This window comes from Anas platyrhynchos, chromosome Z, assembly GCF_047663525.1.
Source record: "Anas platyrhynchos isolate ZD024472 breed Pekin duck chromosome Z, IASCAAS_PekinDuck_T2T, whole genome shotgun sequence".
NCBI classification, from domain to species: domain Eukaryota; kingdom Metazoa; phylum Chordata; class Aves; order Anseriformes; family Anatidae; genus Anas; species Anas platyrhynchos.
In genome coordinates this window covers 12,820,309-12,842,882 of record NC_092621.1, presented here as the reverse complement: position 1 = coordinate 12,842,882, position 22,574 = coordinate 12,820,309, and the positions used below count along the sequence as shown (strand labels likewise).

The window sequence follows — 22,574 nt, the reverse complement described above, 5'->3', positions numbered from 1 at the left end:
ATGCACATGAATTATTAACAAGTAATCCAAACTTCAGCTGAGGTACCTCTTAAGTTTTTCAGAGTGAAAGTAAGGAACACAGAACAGAGAAAGTGGTAAACACTGTCTAAATACAAATATGTATATTTGCAGACTGAGTAACAATGTAACATTTTCTTACAAATCTGTTGAACAGACTAACGAAATGCACAATTCTTGACAGACTTTGTATACATATGATATATGGATATGACCTTCACAATGAAGCACTCATATAATAAATATGTCTTTCAGTCTTAGCTGGTTGAATGACTGTATCCCTGTTCCAGGCTTTTTTCTTTCTTTTTTTTTTTTTTTTTTTTTTTCTCTCACATCTATTTACACACAATACACTTCAAACATATGGGAAAGAAATACAGATAGGTGTTTCAAATACAATTAAATTCAGCTGTAGATAACAACAAAAGAATAACCGTGCACAAACTAGAGCTGTGCCAAGCCTCTATCACATGACAGTATCAAATAACCAAGAATCTTAAAATCTGAAAGCTCAATAAAGTTTCAATATTTGCTTTTTTTTTTTTTTTTTTTTTTTTTGTCAGTTTGTAAATACTAATGCTTTATTCCTCTTGCTTTGAAAGTGAATTACCAGCAAGAACAATAACTTTTTTTTTTCTTTAAAGGACAACACGGATTATCTGATAACACAGGTTAAAGTATCACTTTACAGCTGCTCAGCCCTTCGTCACTGGAAAAAACGCTTTAAGCGTTACACAGACTAACCAAACCCTCTCAGTCTTTAAGCAGATCTCTCAAATTATTATGGTAGGTTCAATTTTGTGTGCCATTGCTTGAAAAAGATTGTTGCTGCTGTTGCTACACCAGTATTTCAGCTTGTAATATTTTCTCTGTGCAAAGTGTTATCTTACATGTTGTCTCACTAGTGTTTCTGATATCTCACTGATGTCTCTGATGTCTTACTGATGTCTCACTGCACAATAGCAGCTGCTGGTACTGGACTGCAATATGAAATCAATCCATTGTGTGCATCTGAATCATGAAACTATTTAAAGCACTGTTAACATTAGGCTTATTACCTATTTTGTCTTTGTCAAGGATAAAAAAAAAAAGTACAAAAATAAATAAATAAATAAATAAATAAATAAATCATCCTGGTACTATCTCTTGAGGTAACCCTAAAATTTTATCCCACCCTTCATTTTGTTGCTGCATATTATGAAATAACTACTCCCAGCCTCTTCAAGGGTCTGGGAGCTAAGGAGCAGGGTCTTAATTTCAGCAGTGGGTGAGTTGTTTCAGATAAATTACACAGATTCCAATGTGTTTGGGGAAGATTTTGAAGTTAAAAATCTGGGTATTCTTGAGTTTACATATTACCCACAGAACTGAAAATTTACTGCCTATCATGTCAAATTTTTACAGACTTCAAGCCAAGTTTAATTCTTTTAAGAATTCCATGAAAATATTATTCTAAGGTATTTTGTAACATTTAAAAGTTACATTTACAACTGGAATTTAACTTTTACAATGTTAACTTGAGATACAATTTTGCTTCAGCATTATTTTTCTCAGAATTAAATTTTATGTTTATCTATATATGTATATAGATAAGAAGCTTTAATGAACCTAAGTGCTTTTAGGAGCATCAGAGGCTATTCTGTGGCTGGCAACATGAAGAGTTTTAGGACTGTATTTCACAGGATGGAAACACAATTTTTTGATGTTCTGAGAAGAGAAGAACTTAAACTTGCTGTGCATGGTTGAATGTTAAGCATCCCAGATAACTACTCACACATAAACACGAGTTAACTGTATGGCTGCCACAGTTCTTGCATTTTTTTCTGACCTTTCAGTCCTGTAACATAAGAAATGATACTTTTGTCATGGGCAACTGCACACCCAGAGAAATTCTTACTGAAGAACGATGGTCTTGTTATTGAAGCACGGGATAGATGAGAGGCTGAGAAGCTGTCTCCAGCTCTGCAAGAGGTACCAAATGTAACCCATGATATGTCATTTACACTCTGAGAGTTTTTTTTTTTTTTTTCATCTACAATAAACAAGCTAATAAGAGACATTTCTTTCTAGATCTGTCTAATTTTCTGTGCTCCATAGAGACAAGCTAGGTATTATTATTCCATGGTGACATTCAGAAAGACAGATCCCAAAACATTTGGTGAGCTACATACATTAAATTCACTTCTTACAAGTGCCAATTAATTAGAAGATAAATGCTAGACTATACCAGAGTAACATCCAGATCCAGTCAGTTATAGTGGACTCTTCATTCACTGCCAGCCCTCAGCTGCGACCCACAGCCATTAAGACAGATATATTTTAAACAACAAATTGAAGCCATGTGGTGACTTTTGGGAGGTAAGACAGATTTTTCAGAATGGAATTTGTCAGAATATTTCAGCATGTTTTTGTAAGAAATGATAAGAGGGCAGAATCTCAAAAGCCATGGGATTCCTATTTTAAAGACATCATCGATATGCCTTTGATTCACTTATTGCAACTTTTGAAACCACTTTCTTGCACTATCATCCCACCATCCCATTTCTAGTATGTCTTCTAAACCTTAGAGAAAATAAGCTTAAGCCATTAACATAATAAAAACACCAAAAGAAAAATTTCTGTGAGAAAGCCCAAATGTTCTGAGTATAAATCTAATTCTCTGTAAAAAATAAGCAGTTGGGAACTAAACTAAATAGTTTATTTTTAAAAATAACTGTACTTCATGAAAGTGCGTGCTTAGAGTCCCAATTGCTGTTTGATTTTGCACCAGCAATTTAAAGTACAATTAGCAGCAAAATAGCCAGTTGTTAAGGCCACCAATAAATTAAAGCCAGAAAACAATGGTGACTTGTGCTTAGTATGCAGATCATACAAACCTAAACTGAAAAGATGAGCATTAGGATTCTGGACACCTGGTCTACTCTGGCGGTGAATAAAGAACAGGGTTGAATGTTGGACTTCAGTCACACAATTCTAATAGTTAATCCTCTTTGTAATGGTCCATTTACATGTTAGAAGATCTAAAAGACAGGAAGTACAGTGTCTGGCTTTGAATCTTAGTCTTAGAGTTTTCTGTTAACCTTCCTAAGGAAGGAATCGCCATTTATTACCCTTGATTTTGTAGCTTTCTGTGTGAGGTTTTCATAAATTACACAGCAATATAGCAATCTAAAAGCATTCATACAGTTTGTATATTTTCTAAGCTGAAAGTAAGACTTAGTAATGTATATTAAATGCCAAATATTGATTATTTCACAAGTGTAACAGCATCATCATCTCAGGCCATCTCATCAATGATATGCTGCAGGCCTTAATATATTTATTCTGTTTTTAAAATTGTGATGAGTATCACTGAACTACTTGCAAAACACCTTGAAACTCTGCTGGCAGTTGCTGTGAGTCCAACGTGAGGCAGTAATTTGCTAAGGTAACAGAAATCCTCCTTGCCAGAGCAGGTCTGCACTCCTGAATGGAGTCTGTGAACAAAAATGTGCTGCTAGCCAGATGTGGGACACCACATTGATTTTGGTGCCAAGATAGGTGTCAGGCATGTGATTTGCTTTTGGAGATATTGCTAAGAAATCCAGAAGCAGGCAGATTAGCCTAGACTGGAAAACCCTGCTTTCTCTGTAAAAGATAAAATAAATGTATATAAAATATACTTGTTTTCTTTTCTTGCTCTTAAAGGAATCATCCAGACTGCAAGAATAGTTCTGCATTAAACATGGAAAACTTAAGCAAAGGGTTCTCCAATTCGTGTCATGTCTAATTTTAAGGTATTATAACAGGAGCTTGTATTTGCATGTATTTGCACTAACACATTTTTCTCTAGAGAAGTGATCTTCTGTTAGCAGTTTGTCAAGAAGAAAACTGTCTCCACAAAGAGCAGCTCGGAAGCGGATCAGGAGGCTTGTGGTAGCACTTTGTTAATCTTCCTACAAGCCTCATGGAGACCTGTCCCCTCACATTGGAGGAACCCTTCCTACAGATCCACGTGGAATTTTGGAATGGTTTGGGGTTGTATAAAGTGTTTTTTGTTTGTTTGTTTGTTTTTTGTCTGTTGCCCTCAAATCCCTCCTGCGTAACTACATTGTCTATGGCCACGACGTCGCCACCATGCCAGGAACCTTCCAGATGGGCAGGCGCTGGGCGTGACAGCAGCCAATCAAGAGTCACCACGGGAATTTGATCTAATCAGAACCGGGCATTCTTCCTGCACCATGCAGTTGCTGGGGGACTTGATTAGGCTCTGAAAAGCTTCCTTAGCACCTGAGGAGTGAAATGGCGGCAGGGGGTCCTGTAGCTCCGTGCCCAGCTGGCTAGGATGGCTGTGGTGGCCTTTCTGGACTTCTCTGCTGGATCGCCTGTGCCCTGCGGAAGGACAGGGATGAGATGCGAGAAACCATTATGCTGACCTGCCCACCTTCACTCCCAGGCTGTGCCATGGCAGCTGCAGAATGGGCAATTTGTGGCAGTTGTTAACGTTCAGCACGCCTGTGACTAAATAAATGCGCTGTAGTATCTGAGCCCACTTCGTGTCCATGATGCCAGTAGTCACAAACGACAGTTTGGGCTCAAACAGATTAAACCAACTAATGCTTTTGTTTCAGTGGTCGTTAACTTTCTATCAAAGTGCTCTATGTCCAGCTACGTTACCTTCTCTGACAGCAAGTTCTTTTGCCAGGAAAACAACTTAGTTACTTAGATCAGCGTGGCTTTGCGTCTCTGTTGGGTATTTCATGTGATTCCTGTCCTTTCCAACACAGTCATATATGAAGGTGGAAATTTGCATCTAATTCATTAGTGAAAAAAAAAAGATAAATAGATTTAAAAAGGTATACTAGATGCCCAGTAGTTGCTAACAACTCTTATCTTTAATCTAGGAAGCTTCAGGCTTCCCTCAAATTGATAGGTATGCTAGCAACCACCCTCTCAGGCTAAGTATGGAAACAAATTTATTGTTATCTGACTGATAGCTGAAACTGTGAGACATCATCCAAATACAAACTTGGAAATGATTTGGCTTCATCTGTGAATAACTAGCTACCCCAATTAGGAAAGTTTGCCAGAAAGTTTTGAATAATAAAAGCTGGTAACATAACCATCTTTCTACAAGTAACAGTGGCTCTGTTATCTGCTTGTTTATTTCTTACTAGATCTGTCAGGTTGTGTTTTTTGTTTTGTTTTGTTATTTATTTATTTATTTATTTATTTAAATTCTTGCATGCAGGGAGCAGCACGTGACTGAAAACTAGTTGGGCTCCTTGCTTCTAAAGGTGCAGACCTGGCTAGCTGAAATCAAGCTCAGAAGACCCAGATTGGCAGTGACGGTGACCTCAGGAGACTGGTTCCTGCAGTGAAGGTGCTGCAGGCCACAGGCCTTCTCAGAGCAGTGATGTGAGCAAGCTCAAAAGACCCAAGAGAACAGGTGGGAGCAAGGGTGTGTGTGTATTGAAAGCATTGGAAGAGCAGAGTGATGACAGAAATGGAAAACAAGGACATGCATACACATAGGGTGATAAAAGCAAGCAGAAAGTGTAAGAGCTTGTTTTCCGTATGCTACCTAGAAAGACAGAATTGTGAGCAAGAAATTGGTTGTCACAGTTTGATCTTATTGTACTCAAATAATTGCAGACTTTTAATAAGTTCTGTTTAAAGAAAACAAAAAAAAAAAAGAGAGAGAGAGAAAAGATAACTAGGAGAAGTATCTCATTCCATCATGGTTTTTATTTTCAATAGGAATTCAAAAGAAACTGTACAGTGTTTATTCTGACCACAGTAGATAATAATATTTTCTCTTTTAATAGAGAATGTGTAGTGCACAGGAATACTTCTCTCAGTTTCACAAGAAAGGAAAAAAAAAGAATTGATACTTTTACTATTGCACCTGGGTTGGGGTGACCCCAGACATGAGCATAGCCTGGGAGAAGAACCCAGTGACAGCAGCCCTGAAGAGAAGGACTTGGGGGCTCTGGTGGACAAAAAGCTCGACACGAGCCAGCAGTGTGTGCCTGCAGCCCAGAAGGCCAACTGTGTCCTGGGCTGCAGCAACAGAGGGGTGGGCAGCAGGTGGAGGGAGGGGATTGTGCCCCTCTGCTCTGCCCTTTTGAGGCCCCACCGGGAGTGCTGCGTCCTGGGCTGGGGCTCCCAGCACAAGAAGGATGTGGTGGGTCCAGAGGAGTGCCACAAGGATGATCAGAGGGCTGGAGCACTTCTCTGATGAAGACAGGCTGAGAGAGCTGGGGATGTTCAGCCTATGGAAGAGAAGGCTCCAGGGAGACCTCATTGTGGGCTTTCAATACTTAAAGGGGTCTTATAAAAAGGATGGAGAAGGACTCTTTACTCAGATAGGTAATGACAGGACAAGGATGAGTGGTCACGAAATAAAAGAGGATAGATTTGGACTAGATATTAGGAGGAAATTCTTCACTGTAAAAATAGTGAGGTACTGACACAGGCTGCCTAGAGAGGCAGTGGATGTCCCATCCCTTGAGGTGCTCAAGACCAGGTTGGATGAGGCCCTGGGCAACCTGATGGTGGCATCCCTGCCTGTGTCAGGGGGCTTGCAACAAGTTGGTCTTAAATGTCCCTTCCAACCCAAGCCATTCTGTGATTCTACGATCTTTTTTATCTTCAACATTAATTTCTTAGAGATACGCAGAACCATGGTAATGAAAGTAACAGAAGTTCTAACAGATTTTATTGTTTTGTTTAGTGCTTTTAAACTTTATCTACTGCATTTATCACTTTTTAGAGGTGGAGAAAGTGCTCAAAGCTGTGAAAAACAAAATTACTCTAACATTTTTCCAAATATAATTTGTCTAAGTCTGTAAATTGCCAAATAATCACAATCAACCAGTTTAAATGAGACTTAAAATGTAAGTAAAAAAATTGATAGTTGGGGGGATAAAAAAAAAAAAAAAACAAAAACCAGAAAATAGGTAGTTATCTGAAAAAGTAATTTCAGGTGAGGTGTGTCCAGCTCAGCAAAGAATTTCAGGTTTATTGAAAAAAAATAATATGTATATACTGATTCCTAGGAGCATATTCCATATTTCTTTTATTGTTTTTAAACACTCACCCTTCTAAACTTAGGGGGAAAAAAAACAACCAACCAACCAAACAAACAAAAAACAAACAAACAAAAAACAAAACAAAACAAAACAAAAAACTGAAAGCAAGGAGTAACATTTTATTTCTGTCAAAAAATCATTTTGATCTGTCCAAAATGGTCTCTTTTCTCTTTGTCCAGTGAACAGAAGTTGTCTACCCTGTTCCACAGATTTACCTTTGCCGTGCTGGTGTAAAGAAAGTGAAGCTAGTGAAGGAAAAAAAAATAAAAAATCATGAATAAAAACAATTTGGCTAAGATTTTCAAAATCAGTCAATATTATCCTTACCTTACTTTGCTTCCAGTGTTGTAATTGAAAGTATTACAGATCAGTCTGTGGAATCCTCTGTTTATGCAAATACAAAAAATATTGTCATTGATATCTAGACTCCATGCCACTCTTAGCTTCTGTAAACTCAATATATAGGGATGAACAAATTTTATTAATGACAAAGAAAAGGAAAGGTAACCTCTCACATAGCTAGACTGGTTTTCCATATCATATGGAAGGTCAGCTATTGGAGGAAAATTGGAGAAAGGTCTGCTTTTAAGGAAGTCTAAATGTAAAATTATTGCTGTCTCAGTATGCTATGTAAACTTTTTTAAGCTAGTTTTCTTCTGCAGTCAAACAAGGATTTTGAGTATATACACTACAGCCCACTACATCAGTCAAAGCAATTAATATGGTATTTCTAGTTCACTTTCCTTTAGGAATAATGTCATCAGTTTACATGTCCATTCTCTAAGGTTCTTGTCCTTGCATTTCAGGCATGTAAAATTTACATCTCCCTGTTTGTCCACATTGACGTATTGTCCCTTTGTGAAGGCTGATAATTCTGACTTCTGTAAATTTGACTTTTTCATAAAACATTACTGTTTTTTTTCTTTGTGCTTCTAAATGCTCAGCCTAAAGGAATTAATGTGGGGTTACTTTTCTCCTATGAGGTAATTCTGAGACACATTTCCTTGAATTTGCAGGACATAGGTTGTAACTTGTATAAACTTGTAGGAAAACACACAACCCTGTAGTAGTAATGTAACAATAATTACAGGTAGGGCTGTTAGCACTTTCTTCTATGAATGCTGGCTGGCATTTTTAATAAGAATTTATCTTCAATTGTTTATAACTTTATTAAGCTTTTACTTATTTTTTCAGATGGAATGTCTGTCATAAACTGGATACTTGGAGGAATGTTCTTTGGGTGTAATGTTTCCATGCAGATGTAAGAAGCCTTTTCACTTTCAAAAAAAAAAAAAAAAAAAAAAAAAAAAAAAAAAAAAAAAGATATCTATCAACCTTCTCTTTGAAAAGCCATACCAGCTCTTTACTATGGTATTTGTAGTTTGGCAGAGTGCGCTTATAGCTATTCCTGTGGAGTTCCACCCACACATAGCCAAGTTGCACTTTGAATTATCTCACTTGGAACATGTTCCAAGACTTGTTAGGAGTTCAGCACCTTAATCTGAAGATTGATGGAGACAGCTTCTCTCAGTTCTTCATCCTGGCCAGCCTGTGCACGTCACTCTGAAAACACAGCTGTGCATGCTGCACAGCCCAGGCACAAAACCTCTCTTTGGCATAGTTACTTCCAGCTGCTAGTGGGCCAGCTCAGTGGCAGGTCTGCAAACGCCCAGAGCAGCAGGGCCTCTCCTGCACTTAGATGTGCAGGCGGCGCAAGGGCAGAGGACACCTGGCTGGCATGCAGAGGTTAAAATGAGTTAAAATAGGGGCAGTAAGGGGAGCTGAGCGTTAGCTTGCCAGGGCAGACGGCCAAGGGGTGCAGAACAGTGAATTTGGAGGGGGGGAAGCATTATGGGCAGGGAACTGATTAGAACTGAGACTGAAAAATTGCTGAAGTAAACAGGTACAAGCAAGATTTAGGCTGCAGTTCCTTAGGAAAATGAGCAATCTGAGACAGAAATTGTCTCTATAACACCCTATAGTTCCCACTCCCTTCCTGCCTCTCCACTCTCCCCCTCTTGCATTAGACACATCCTATCCCTTGCCTTGACACTGCCTTAGCTGCCTCAATGCTCCGCATTCAGCACAAACCTAACCAGCTTTTTCTACTGAGTGTGGCTTAACATTAGCAGACTAAAGTGACTGTTCAAGCGATCCAAGTGCCAATTCCAATGTGAAGTAAATGGGAGGAAGATGTAGCCCAGGATGAGCATAAAGGGCAGGCATTGTGGAAGTCTCCCATTTGGTGGCAGTTCAATGCATTTCACGGACTGCACTCTGTGTGGGAGTGAGTAGGTGCGTGTCTAAATATGGCTGATCAAAGGTACGGGTAAGGATGGCAGCACAGGCTGCAGGCCAGAGGAGGGAAATCTGACAAGGTTTAGTATGAAAGCAGGATGTATTTGCCTTGAACAAAAAGACATGATAAGGCCTGAAAAGGCAATGGGGTTTCACTGGTATATAGTGAGGAATTTTTCTGGTAATGATAAAGTGGGCGTTAAAAAGGGTGAATTTACTTCCTTCTTGCTTTTATTCTGCATTCTTAGCAACAGTAAGTCAAAACACAGAGAAACATAAGAGGGGAGAACAAAAGATTACCCCATTCAATTTGTGGTAGTTTGAGTAGGCAAAAAGAGTAACATCTAATTACCATCCTTTACCATAATGCAGTATGGAGAGTACAGAAGGGGAAAATACTGCACTGAGGAATGTTCATGTCCAGGTTTTCTGTGTTTGACCGTTCTTCTCTCAACAATGTCTGGTAACTTGGTCTTGGTCCCTCACGGCATTGTTAAGCATACCTCCCCCTTTGTTTCACAAATGTTTTAAGATCTCGTTAACATACATGAACAACTCAGATAATGTACACATAAATACCAGCAAAAGTCTCACAAGGAAGTTGTATTCTTTGTTGCCAAACAGGATTTAAATAACATGTACTAAGTTCCAGGACTACTACTAAATGAGAAACATTCCCGTTATTCATTGAATAAGCAGAAAAAATATTTTGTGATACCTAAAGAATGAGAGAAAAAACTTACATGTTTATTATTGTAGAAACATACAATGGCACAGGTTGGACAGGACTTTAGAGATTGTTTAACTCCAACCCTCCTGCCATAGGCAGGGATGCCACCCACTAGATCATGTTGGCAAAGGCCCCATCCAACCTGGTCTTGAGCATCTCAAGGGATGGGACATCCACTGCCTCTCTAGGCAGCCTGTGTCAGTACCTCACTATTTTTACAGTGAAGAATTTCCTCCTAATATCTAGTCCAAATCTATCCTCTTTTATTTCATGACCACTCATCCTTGTCCTGTCATTACCTATCTGAGTAAAGAGTCCTTCTCCATCCTTTTTATAAGACACCTTTAAGTATTGAAAGCCCACAATGAGGTCTCCCTGGAGCCTTCTCTTCCATAGGCTGAACATCCCCAGCTCTCTCAGCCTGTCTTCACACGAGAGGTGCTTCAGCCCTCTGATCATCTCCATGTCCCTCCTCTGGACCCGCTCTAACAGCCCCACATCCTTCTTGTGCTGGGGGCCCCAGGCCAGGATGCAGCACTCCCGGTGGGGCCTCACAAGGGCAGAGCAGAGGGGCACAATCCCCTCCCTCCACCTGCTGCCCACCCCTCTGTTGCTGCAGCCCAGGACGCAGTTGGCCTTCTGGGCTGCAGGCACACACTGCTGGCTCATGTCGAGCTTTTTGTCCACCAGAGCCCCCAAGTCCTTCTCTTCAGGGCTGCTCTCAGTGGGTTCTTCTCCCAGGCTATGCTCATGTCTGGGGTCGTCCCAACCCAGGTGCAGCACCTTACACTTGGACTTGTTGAACCTCATGCAGTTCACATGGGCCCATTATACGTTATTTTATGTTTGCTTATTAGAAAGAAAATTGTGACCAGTGGTGTAATTGAGGTAGAAGGTAGAAAAAATAAATACAAAGTTTGTCATTGTCATTAATATTATGGTGTTAGTGTCTAGATGATTTAGCATTACTCTCAATTATACAGCACTGCCCCGCAATTTAGGTATTGTCATGACACACTGGTGATCTGAGATCATGGCTCACTCACAGACTTGCTGTATGACACCAGTTAGTTCATATAGACTCTGTGGTCTTAGTTTTCATCTAGTTTCTCATACGTTTTCTTTTCTCCTTTAAATAATAATTTAAGACCATAAACTAAAGGCAAGATTCTCTATAATGCCTATATTCACTGTGAGAGTTTGGAAGGCATGGGATGTTAATGAAAATCCTACAGAAACTTTTGAATGGCCTTGAGACCTGAGTAATAGGATTGTGACAGTGCGAAGTATAAGGCCGTATATTTCCAGATAATTAAAAACATTTCTAGAAGTTTAAGAGATGAAAAAAAATGTTTCCAAGAGAGGAGAAAGGGTTTATTGTGCTGTTTAGACAAATGTGGCTGATAGCCTTTTTTAGCCATATCTCTCCTTGTACAGTCATAACTTATTTCCTATCTTTTACCAAATTTGACTGTTTTGACACTTTTTCTCATTCCTGTCTTCCCTACATATGTGCTGCTCTACTTCGTGTATATCAAATTATGCTTACATGTGTTTCAATGTGATTTCATATGAGATCTATAATAATGAATGTGTGTGATGTGCTGAATCACTTCCACAGGAGATTAGCTTTTGTTTCCCTAAGTAGATCTTGGATTGTTAATTTCAGTTCATACATTTGTTTTGTTACTGTCCAGGATCATTGTTTCCTTTGCTGCCTTTCATACTTGCATTTTTCCAAAAATATCCTAGTTGGTTCTCTCTGTAAATTATTAACATTTGGTAAGAGCCATGGTAGGTCTGTGTTTACATGAGACTGGATCAGGCATTTGGTTTTCAATATAGTATTTCAGTGCTTTCAGAACAGAGCTTTCTGTTCTGTCTTTGGGTGCAAAGTAGCCACATTGCCATTGTTCATTGTGAAAACACTCATAGAGAAAGTAATGGGATTAGTATATTGTACTGTTGCTGATGCATTTTTCAATGGCACAAATTGAATATGCAGAACTTCTGTTGTCCAGGTACAGGCATTATTTTCATTATGTTACTTTAGTTTCATGTGATTAAACAGAAAGGAAGTCAGCTGAAATATAAGTTACTGAATTAGCCAAAACCCCCTCAGAAATAAACTTAAAACTATGATGTTTAGCCATGTTTTATATCTCTGTTTTTCACTCTACAGTTTTGTAAAAGACAAGTACTCTCATTACCATAGCAACCAGAGAAGCATGTGATACTGTATGTATGAAACATCTTTTAAGAAAGTACACAGCACCATGGGAACTGAGCTGACGACTCTTGGAGGCAGCAAATGCTTGCAATAAAAGCAATTCAAAACATCATTCAGACAAATGATGAAAGTCTCACACTAATGATGCAAGACAAAGAAAGACCGGGGATCTGTGCTTCTGTAGGGCCCTTCAGATATTTCCTCTTACTGCAAGCAGACTGGAAGTTTTAGGCATTTTAATCAGGAGATGGAGCACTATGCTCCCTTTGCACTAGAAAATATTCTCCTAAACAGTAATCCAGGCAATGTGTCTGTATTCCTTCTACAATACTTATCTTTCTAAAGCCTCACAGTCTTCTGTTTCCAGTGTTGTGCTCATTAATTTATCTCTGTTGAACACCTTTGATGCAGACACTGCTTAGGATGTTGTTTCAGATAACTTTGTGTTTATAAACACGCATCTCAGTTTCATTCCATTAAGTATGTAGGTGGATGGATCAAGAAAGTCTCTTTAGAAAAAGGTGGGCATGTCAGCTATTTATGTGAGAGCTTTCCACATCTTCTTACTTAGGATTGATTTTTAATTCTCCCTTCTTTAATTATAGCTCTTCTGCCTTGTTCAGTTGTGTAGCAAAAGTATGTTGCAAAAATTGACAAAGCAAGCAGCAGATATGACCAGTCAACACTTCTCAGTGTACTGCAGACTTTTTATTTCTGAGTTGTGCTGACAGGCTTCATTCCCATAGCAAGTTATATTTGACACTTGGACTTACAGAGGAGGCAACCATTGTCTGGACCCCTGATTGTTCCTGTGTTGGTGTCATGAATTGACTTAAACCTCCCAAATATATCCTATGTTTTTACAGACCAAGAGTGGGAATTAGTGTAAGTTACAGAGGTAACGCAGCATCCAGCATCTGATCTGAATCAAGGCCAACACACCACAGTGCAGTTTCATGTCCGCCAAACTGCACCCAATCACTTCGACCATTCTTTGTTCCTGAACAGTATCAATCACCACATCAGAGCATGAGTGACCATTCTGGGTCACAACAAAGGTGTTGATCAAATGCCAGACTCTTGTCTCCAGCTGTGGTCATAAAAGAAAGCCAGGAATATGGGAAGAACAGGAAGATGTGCCTGCTGCCGGCAATAGGTTCTTTTCAGCTCATACTTGCCCTGCCTGTTGCAGCATTCCGAGTACAGTTGAAGCAATATACACTATACAAGAATTCTGTTGATAAAGTGTTTCTTTTCCTCAGAAATGTGCTTAGTGAGTAAAGTCACCCTTATGATCTAAAAGTGTGTGTACTCATTCACCAAAAGAAGCGGGGAAGTTCTAACTAGTAGAATATGAACTTCTATTGTACTTGTTAAATCTGTAAATGCACACCAGATCTACCTTTATAAGCAAGCAGTTACCTTAACAGAATGAATAGCTAGTCTCATTAAAGCAGTTGACTTCACAGGAACTGTAATTCAACTTCTAAAGAAAAAAAAAATAATCAAAAGCTATTTCTTTCCTTTTTAGATAAATTACTTAAATTACCTCCTTTCATTGCCAGCCTTGTTGTCTGGCATTTTGTAAGACCTTTTGAACCATGTAGCACAGAAAGGTAATATTATAGCATCCCAGTTACCTGTAAATAAATCTTACATCTATTATTTAATCCTTCTAGCCTCCTGAAGGTGGCTCAGGGAGTGTCATTCCTCAGGGGACTGCTTGCATTGATGCCGAGACAAGGAATAGGGAGACAGGGTCACTCTGAGGACAGAAACACTACCAACACACTGCAACTGGTGCTGTTACAGTGATCCTCCTAGATTAAACTTCAAATGAGCACTGCTATTCTCTTCAATTACTGTTGACTAGAAGTGGCTACAGCCTTTTCTCATGTCTGGAGGAGAACAAGATCATATTTTTTTAGGATCTGCTTAGTAGCAGGTATGTGATTTTCCCATTTTCTTAGGCAACTGGAGAATGCAGTTCTTAAAAAAACAATTGAGCATATACAGTAACTGTCATGTGCAAATTAGAGACGCCCAAAACAAGGGAGAGAGTATAAACTTTCCAATTAGATGAAAGATGCAGCATTTTGAGGGTACTTGTAAGCATTTTACCATAAGAGAACATCACTCTGTGTGAGAAAGGAAATACACAAGGAAAGGAAATGAGGAAGAAAAGCATATACAACCCCTCACAAAAAAACAAACAAACAAACAAAAAAAAAAACAAACAAAAAAACCTCAACTCTGTATTAAGCAGATTGCTGCATCATAAATGTACCACTGCTCTAAATTAGAAAAAAAAAAAGATTATATCATATCCAGCCAGAATGTAAACATCACCACAAAAATCAAGTTGTCTGAATGTTATCTACAGAATAAGTTTATGTTAAGGATACTTTACAAATATTTTTTAAAAATACAAATTATACTTCTGTTTATTTTACCACTGTTGTAACTGTCGGCATGGACTTTCTCTACAGTTATTGCCAATTTGGAAAGTTGTGTATGTTTATATATATATGCCTGCCTCTTTGTGTATGTTATACAATTGTTATCAACAAAGGCTTCTCACATTTCTGTTAAAACTTTGTAACATCTTCTTTTCCTCAGTTTTAAGTGTCTTGGGCCAGAGTTTCTTGTGGGAGTGTCAGCTTACATGTTTCCAAAATGACACTAGAAGTAAATACCTTTTCCTCACATCATATCAGAAAAACTCAAAACCACAGCTGTTCTGGTTTAGGAACATGCCATTTGTTACAGCAAGATATCTGCAAGGACATCCTGCATGAAAATACTGTGAACTTGTAAAAGCTAAGATTGCAGAGGAAATTTCCTTATTCTTCCATGTTTGATCTCACAATGTTAAAGAGGATCTCATGATTGATTTCTGAATACAGAATTACTGCATAAACTATTTACTTGTCATTTAGGCATTGTCTGCAAGTATTTAAGGACCCTTGTCCTCGACAAGAACACAAGAATACACACTCATGAAATAAACAGACCTCTTTTCATGCTCCTGGACCTCTATGTGTGCTCTTGCACTCCTAGTACGAGGCGCTAAATTTTGACTACCCACTAGTGTCAGAAGAAAAAGTAATAGTTGATATAATATTTCAAATCCCTAATGTCTTTTAAGTAATCCTTCAAAATGTAGTAGCAGAAGAGATCTGAGAATAACAGTTTTCAGAAAGACAACAAATGAGTAACTTTTAGAAAGTGATCTCTTCTGACCAGTTTCCAAATCAGTTTCAGATTCTAGGACTGGCATTTAAAGGAGTTGTTAGTCTGAGCAGGTAAAACACAATATGAGTTATTCTAAATTAAATTTCTTGGTGCCATAATGAAATATGAAACATTTATTACAATAGTAATTGAAGCAGTAATGAATCTCAGTTTCTTAAAATTCTTTCTGTGCATTCAGTGTATATCAATGACTATATCTTCATCAGAATAGCTATTTTGAAAACTAAAGAAGTAATTGAGCTCCCATGGTTGGAACTGTGTAGTCTCTTGGACCTGGATTTGTTTTTCAGTCTCATAGGGAAAAATAAATAAAATAAAATAAAACAAAACAAAACAAAACAAAACAAAACAAAACGGAAGAAACCATTATTCCTAACACTGGATTCAATGGAATTTGCACAGTGAGATAGGGAAGGGCATTCGGCCTTCAACATTAAGATGTGAATCACAGAATCATCTAGGTTGGAAGAAACCTCCAAGATCACCAAGTCCAACCTCTGACCTAACACTAACAAGTCCTCCACTAAACCATATCCCTAAGCTCTACATCTAAACATCTTTGAAAGACCTCCAAGGATGGTGACTCAACCACTTCCCTGGTCAACCCATTCCAATGCCTCACAACCCTTTGGGTAAAGAAGTTCTTCATAATACCCAACCTAAACCTCCCTTGGTGCAACTTTAGCCCATTCCCCCTCATCCTGTCACCAGACAAGTGGGAGAATGGACCAACCCCCACCTCACTACAGCCTCCTTTAAGATACCTGTAGAGTGCATTAAGGTCACCCCTGAGCATCCTCTTCTCCAGGATGAACAATCCCAGCTCCCTCAGCTGCTTCTCATAAGACTTGTTCTCCAGACCTCTCGCCAGCTTCGTCACCCTTCTCTGGACTCTCTCAAGCACCTCCATGTCCATCTTGTAGCAAGGGGCCCAAAACTGAACACAGTACTTGAGGTGCGGCCTCACCAGAGCCGAGTACAGGGGGACAATCACTTCTCTAGACCTGCTGGCCACACTGTTAAGCCAGGATGCTGTTGGCCTTCTTGGCCACCTGAGCACACTGCTGGCTCATATTCAGCTGACTATCCACCAATACTCCCAGGTCCTTCTCTGCCTGGCAGCTTTCCAACCACTCATCTCCTGTATCAGCCTGTAGCTCTGCTTGGGGTTGTTGTGCCCCAGGTGTAGGACCTGGCACTTGGCCTTGTTGAACTTCATGCAGTTGGCCTCAGCCATCGGTGCAGCCTATCCAGATCCTCCTGCAGAGCCTTCCTACCCTCGAGCAGATCGACACACGCACCTAACTTGGTGAGGATGCACTCAATCCCCTCATCCAGATCATCGATAAAGATATTAAAGAGGACTGGCCTCAGTACTGATGCCTGGGGGACACCACTAGTGACCAGCCTCCAACTGGATTTGACTCCATTCACCACGACTCTTTGGGCCCGGCTATCCAGCCAGTTTCTAACCCAATGAAGCATTCGCCGGTCCAAGCCATGAGCAGCCAGTTTCTTGAGGAGAATGCTGTGGGAAAATGGTGTCAAAAGCCTTACTGAGGACAAGGTAGACCACATCCTCAGCCTTTCCCTCATCCACCCAGCGTGTCACTTTGTCACAGAAGAAGATCGGGTTCATCAAGTAGGACCTGCTTTTCATTAACCTGTGCTAACTGGGCCTGGTTGCCCTGCAAGTGCTGCATGATGACGCTCAAGATAATCTGCTCCATGAGCTTCCCTGGCACTGAGGTCAAACTAAAAGGTCCATAGTTTCCCAGACAGCCCTATAGTTTCCTGGAAACTATGTTTTGTTTTACATAGATCATGTAATTTACTAGGTGTTTTTTGGATTAATTTTAGTGCCTTATAAAACAACTTGAGAAGCACTAAAGAAAATTAGGTTTTAAAAGCAGCTCGTATTGTAAAGTGCTTTATATTTGTATGAAACCTGAGAATTCAGTGTTTTGGGCCAGTGGATAAACCTAAAAAACTGTAAATTGAGATCACCACAAAGATTCTATATCACAGACATTTACCGTCCACTGTGAAATTTAAGCCAGAGGATTTTCATAGTTGATCTGCTGTGAATTTTTCCTGTTTTTCAGTTTTGTTATAGTTGTACAAGTTTAATTATGAAAATGAATCTTGCAGAGCACCAGAAAATGACACCAAGAAAACTTGTTTCCTTTAAAGATATTGCAAGAGAGCTTTCCAAGTATGTGGGGAAACACAAGGGTGGTTATTTCAGGTGCCTACCTGGCATTTTTGGTGGGTGCAGTGTGGTGTAGAGGAATGGGAAGGGAAAACAGAAGAGGAGCGTTATAAAGTTTTGCATGATGCGTGCCTTAGAAAGGAAAGTCAAGAAGTATTAGATGGATATGAAGATGAAGCTTTTTGAGTAATATTTGTATATGTGTTATATTTTGTTTGGGCTCTGTAACATGACAGTTTTGAGTTGGAGCTGAATATGGAGTTATAAATGATGTACAGTATATTTTTGTTACAAAAATGAAAACATAAACACAGCTTCATATTTTTTTTCTGCAACACACCAACACTTCTTTTCATTTAATTTTATCTATTTTTTTAATGCCTGATAGTAATAATAGGCATGTCTCTAAGATTTGGGATTTATAGTGCATAGGTACATAGGAAAATGAGTCCACCCAACATTAGATGCTACTGCTCAATCTGATGGCTGTAGCATGAAGAACATGCTACAGTACGTAATATTCTATAGCATGAAGAACATTATCCTTCTCCTCATAGTATCTTCTATATTCTTGACTTATATTTTTATTATTTGGGTCATGTAAGGCTAAACATCTGATAATCCCATTGCTCTATTAGAGTCTGCCCAGTGGGTGTATGTCTTTCTTGAAAGGCAGCGCCTCAAGCTGGGTACCCTGTTCTGCATACCCTGTGGTTTTATCAGTGGCGATTAAACTAGACTGATTACTTTACTCATCTCATGATCTGTATTCCGTGAAGACTTAACCTGATCTTTGCTTTTCTGTAACAGCAAGCCATTTCTGGGTCACGATCAGCTTGTGATTTACCCCAACCCCTCCTTAATCAGCAGTTCCGAGTTCAGTATTTTAGTTAGTTCATTACTCTAGCTTATATACAGTACTTCTATGCATGGTTGTTGAGCTTCATTCACATCATAGCACTCTTTGCATTTTGGAAGCTAAATCAAAATAAGTGCTTGCTGGGTATGATTTTCCAACAAATTATACACCCATTCTGTATTAGTAAAGCAATGACAAAGCTTTCCTAAACAGTTTGTGAGGGTGTCATATGGGACAGTTGTCAAAAGCCTTAGTGTCTGGAAACATGATGTGTGTTGTTGCCTCAGTTACTAGTTATGTTACTTTACCATAGAAGACATAATTTATCCTTGACAAAGTCATTTATTTGTCAAAGTGATTTTTACAGTGATTGAAAATTCAATTCTTTTCTTCTTCCTCCCCTCTTAAAATTGCATATTGCTTTTTTAATTTGTAGGGTCTTCTTGTATCCATTTTCTTTCACAGGTACTCAGAGTACTGCTTATGCTCTGAGATTACATCAGACGTTTTCCTAAATCAGTTGTAATATCAGACTGGTAGGAAAATTATTTAAACTAGTCTCATTTGTATCATATTTAAAAATTATATAGCTTTTTCTTTCCTTATTTCAAGCTTGTATCATATGGTTTCTCACTTGTGTTAGCTTCCTGTTTACAAATAATCTTTTTAGGGAATTCTGATGCCATGTAACTTTTCATATCTGCTTTGGAACAAAGTTTGCTGTTCTTCCCCCTCTTATTAATACTAAAGTAATTACTACTTATATGTTTTGTTGTTGTTGTTGTTGTTTTTTTTTTTCTTTTTCTTTTTCATTTTACTGTTGGTCTTCTTTGCTAATTACAGCTGTTTTTACCTTGGCCTTTCTGATTTTTGTATTGTCTTAAAAGTACTTGTCCCTAGCAGTCCAACCTAATTTCCACTTTCTCTATGCTCTCTTCCTGTGTTTGGGACTAATAGCAAACTCATGACTTAGCCAGATTGGTCTCTTTCTACGTTTTCCATCCTTCCTCTGCATTGGGCCAGTTTGTACTTGTGCCTTAATACCATTTCTTTGAGGAATTGCCAGGTCTTTTAAACTTCTTTTCCCCATGAACTTGCCTTCCATAAATTCTTAACTGACATTTCTCTGAGTTTACTGGAACCAACCTTCCTGAAGTTTATTGTTTTTATTTTGTTTTCCTCTCTTTGGTTTCACTGCTCTTTACTCTTATTCTATTAACAGTTTTGGCTATGGTAAATAGCTCTGATATTCCAGAGAAGCAGTGGTAGGCTTCTACATTTTTAGAAGTGCACAGTATGACATCCAGCATCCAAGATTTGTCAAAGAACACTCCCAATTCTCTTATAGTACTGCATGGTCACTTCAGTTTTATTTGCTGAGGCTGTGTCATGGGAAAGTGTTTAATACATCTTTTTGGTTTCTTTTATTTGTGTTTACAAGGTTACAGCCAGCACCATGTGACAAGCCAGCTCTCTGTGGATGACTGCAAACAATAGTTTGAGAACCACTGATTTGGAGTACTGCAGTAGCCTATTGGAGCAGGTCCTTGATCCATTCAAAACAAGATGGAAAAAAAACCTTAATGACTTAGAATGCAATGCACACATCTGAAGATTACTTGGGAGAGAGTTCAAGAAAGAATTACAGGGAGAGTGTAGTTGCAGAAAATATTCTTGATGGATTCAGCCCTTAAAATTAAACCACTTCCTTTTCCAGCCAAACACAAATTTTATAACCAAAAGAAAATTAACATTCCCACTAACAGCACTTATGTTATTAGAATAGTCAGGTTTCTTTTCTCAGCTTTCAAACTTTTTTTAGAATTAGCTTTGTTTCATTTTCTCCACAAGCACATGAGTTCTCTGAAAATCCTTTTCTCCTCAAAGAAGTCTCCCACATCAAACCTTCTGTTTCTTTTAAACACGTCAATCCATTTTGACTGAGTTAGAATTTCAGAAAAACGTGGAACTTTTCCTGTCCCGATTAACTAATTATTTATCTCTTTTAACTACTTGTTCTTTATTATTTCTGAAGAAAACTTTTCATATTTTAAGTTAGAGAATTAATCTATTTCTTCAAAGTGCAATGTTTTTCCATACCGTACTCTTGTATAAAAGGTGATGCACATACAATAGTGGTCTTTTTAAAGAAATTCTTGAACATACACATGGATTTGAATTTTAATCATCATCAGCATTTTAGAACTACGACTTACTATTATCACTGTTTTTCTTAGTGATCTTTTTTAAACTCGTAACTCCTTTGTAGTGTTGATCTGTTCTGAAAAACTTCCATTATTTTTTGAACAGTAGGAAAGTCTTATCAAATTTCTTTTCAGTGTACTGTAAATTTCCACTGCTTTTCTGCAAAACCCTGATGTTTCTGCAATAGAATCAAGTGCTTTACACACATGCCCATAAGGTCCGTGCTGATTTCTGTTAGTGGACTTAATGCTGCAGCAGTCACTCTTCTTAACATTTTGGGGGTAAGGGGAGGAGCAGAAATAACAAGAGGTACTGAAGTGATTAATTAATAGGATTAAGGGGATTACATTCATTAATGTATGCAGAGTGATTGAAGATGAAAAAGAACCATAAAAGTACTAGGCAAATGTATTGCTACCAGAAGTTAGAAGTTGGTCAGAAATGTAAACATATGAAATAGGTGTCTGGCAAACAGGAATCTAGAGCTGTCTAATGCAGGGCAGTCTTCTAATCTTCAAGCTGCTGCTGTATGGGTGCATATCACTGTCAGGCCTCTTAGAACTACTGATGAAACAATCTAGCCAAAAATTTATAGTTAAATAAAGCACACGTATACTTGTCTGTGTAGGCTGCATTAGGATGGAAAACCCTCATTTTGTAAAAAAATATATTTTATTTAAGGTTTGGCCAGCAGTTTTTGTGTACTCTCCCACAATTCAGAATCTGTGATTGTTTTTTTTTCCATAGAAAGGACCCCAGTATGCTTCTATATATAAGGTAACAAGTCCTCAGTACTTTGTGCGCAAAGTAACTCCATATCCAGTACAGACATGCCTTCACCCTTAATACTTTTAACAATTCTGCAATAATAGCCCCACAATGCCTAATGACAGCCTCTAGGGCACACTCTTCAAGCTCTGCTGGCTGAGGTGTGGCTGACCAGAAGTTCCCCTTAGAGGCCTTGAATAAAAACTGCATTTTCTGCCAGCCCAAGTGCTTAAAGAGGAACAAGTGCTGCTATCCAGCTATGCTGGTGGATCAAAGAGTTGTGCAAAAAGGGTAGTGATCATGCACGTCATATTTCCTGGGAAATACAAGGAAAGAAATACCTACAGTCAGTTTGTGATGGACATTCAGGTACCATGTCCGAGGGTGGCGTGAAGGCAGTGCCAAATCCCTGCCAGAGATACTGGAACAGTTGTTCGGTGGAAAAGGAAGTGTTTCAGTGAGCAGTGGAATGAATAAAGCCTGGTTTCCCGTATGCACTGGCTTACTAACCGTTTAAGTGAATCATGCTGAGGTTATGCTTTTAGCTCAGCCCTTATTAGACATCAGAAAATGAAAGAAAAATAGTAGGAATGTCTGCGGTGTGAGAAAAGGTTTGACTGAAATTTGCATTGTGTGAGATGCTAAGATACTGAGAGTCTAAACAGAGGGAAATCCTTGGCTCACAAAGAGGCTTGTGTGAGGACTATGTGGTCTCTTATAAGCCTTGTTTCCTCAAGAAATGAGGCTAAAAAACCTGGAGCAGTTGCTGAGAGTGGCTGTTTCTGTAGGGAACCTCGTATCATTCTTTCCAGTGGAGCAAACACTGCACAGTTGCTGCTGTGCAAGATACCTTGTTTCTGAGCTTCTTAGAGAAGAGGTGAAAGAGAAAAAAAAAAAAGCCCTTGTAAGGAGGAGGGGGTCAAGGT

At 38.8% G+C, this 22,574-nt stretch overlaps 1 long non-coding RNA gene across 1 annotated transcript in view; it reads right to left on the bottom strand.

Moving 5' to 3' along the window:
* Positions 1–22,126, bottom strand: part of LOC113840341 (uncharacterized) — a 56,237-nt gene extending 34,111 nt beyond the window's left edge. The window contains exon 1 of the long non-coding RNA XR_011805839.1: positions 21,994–22,126. This is a non-coding gene — a long non-coding RNA (uncharacterized lncRNA). The remainder of the gene's footprint in view (positions 1–21,993) is intronic.
* Positions 22,127–22,574: the final 448 nt, after the last annotated feature.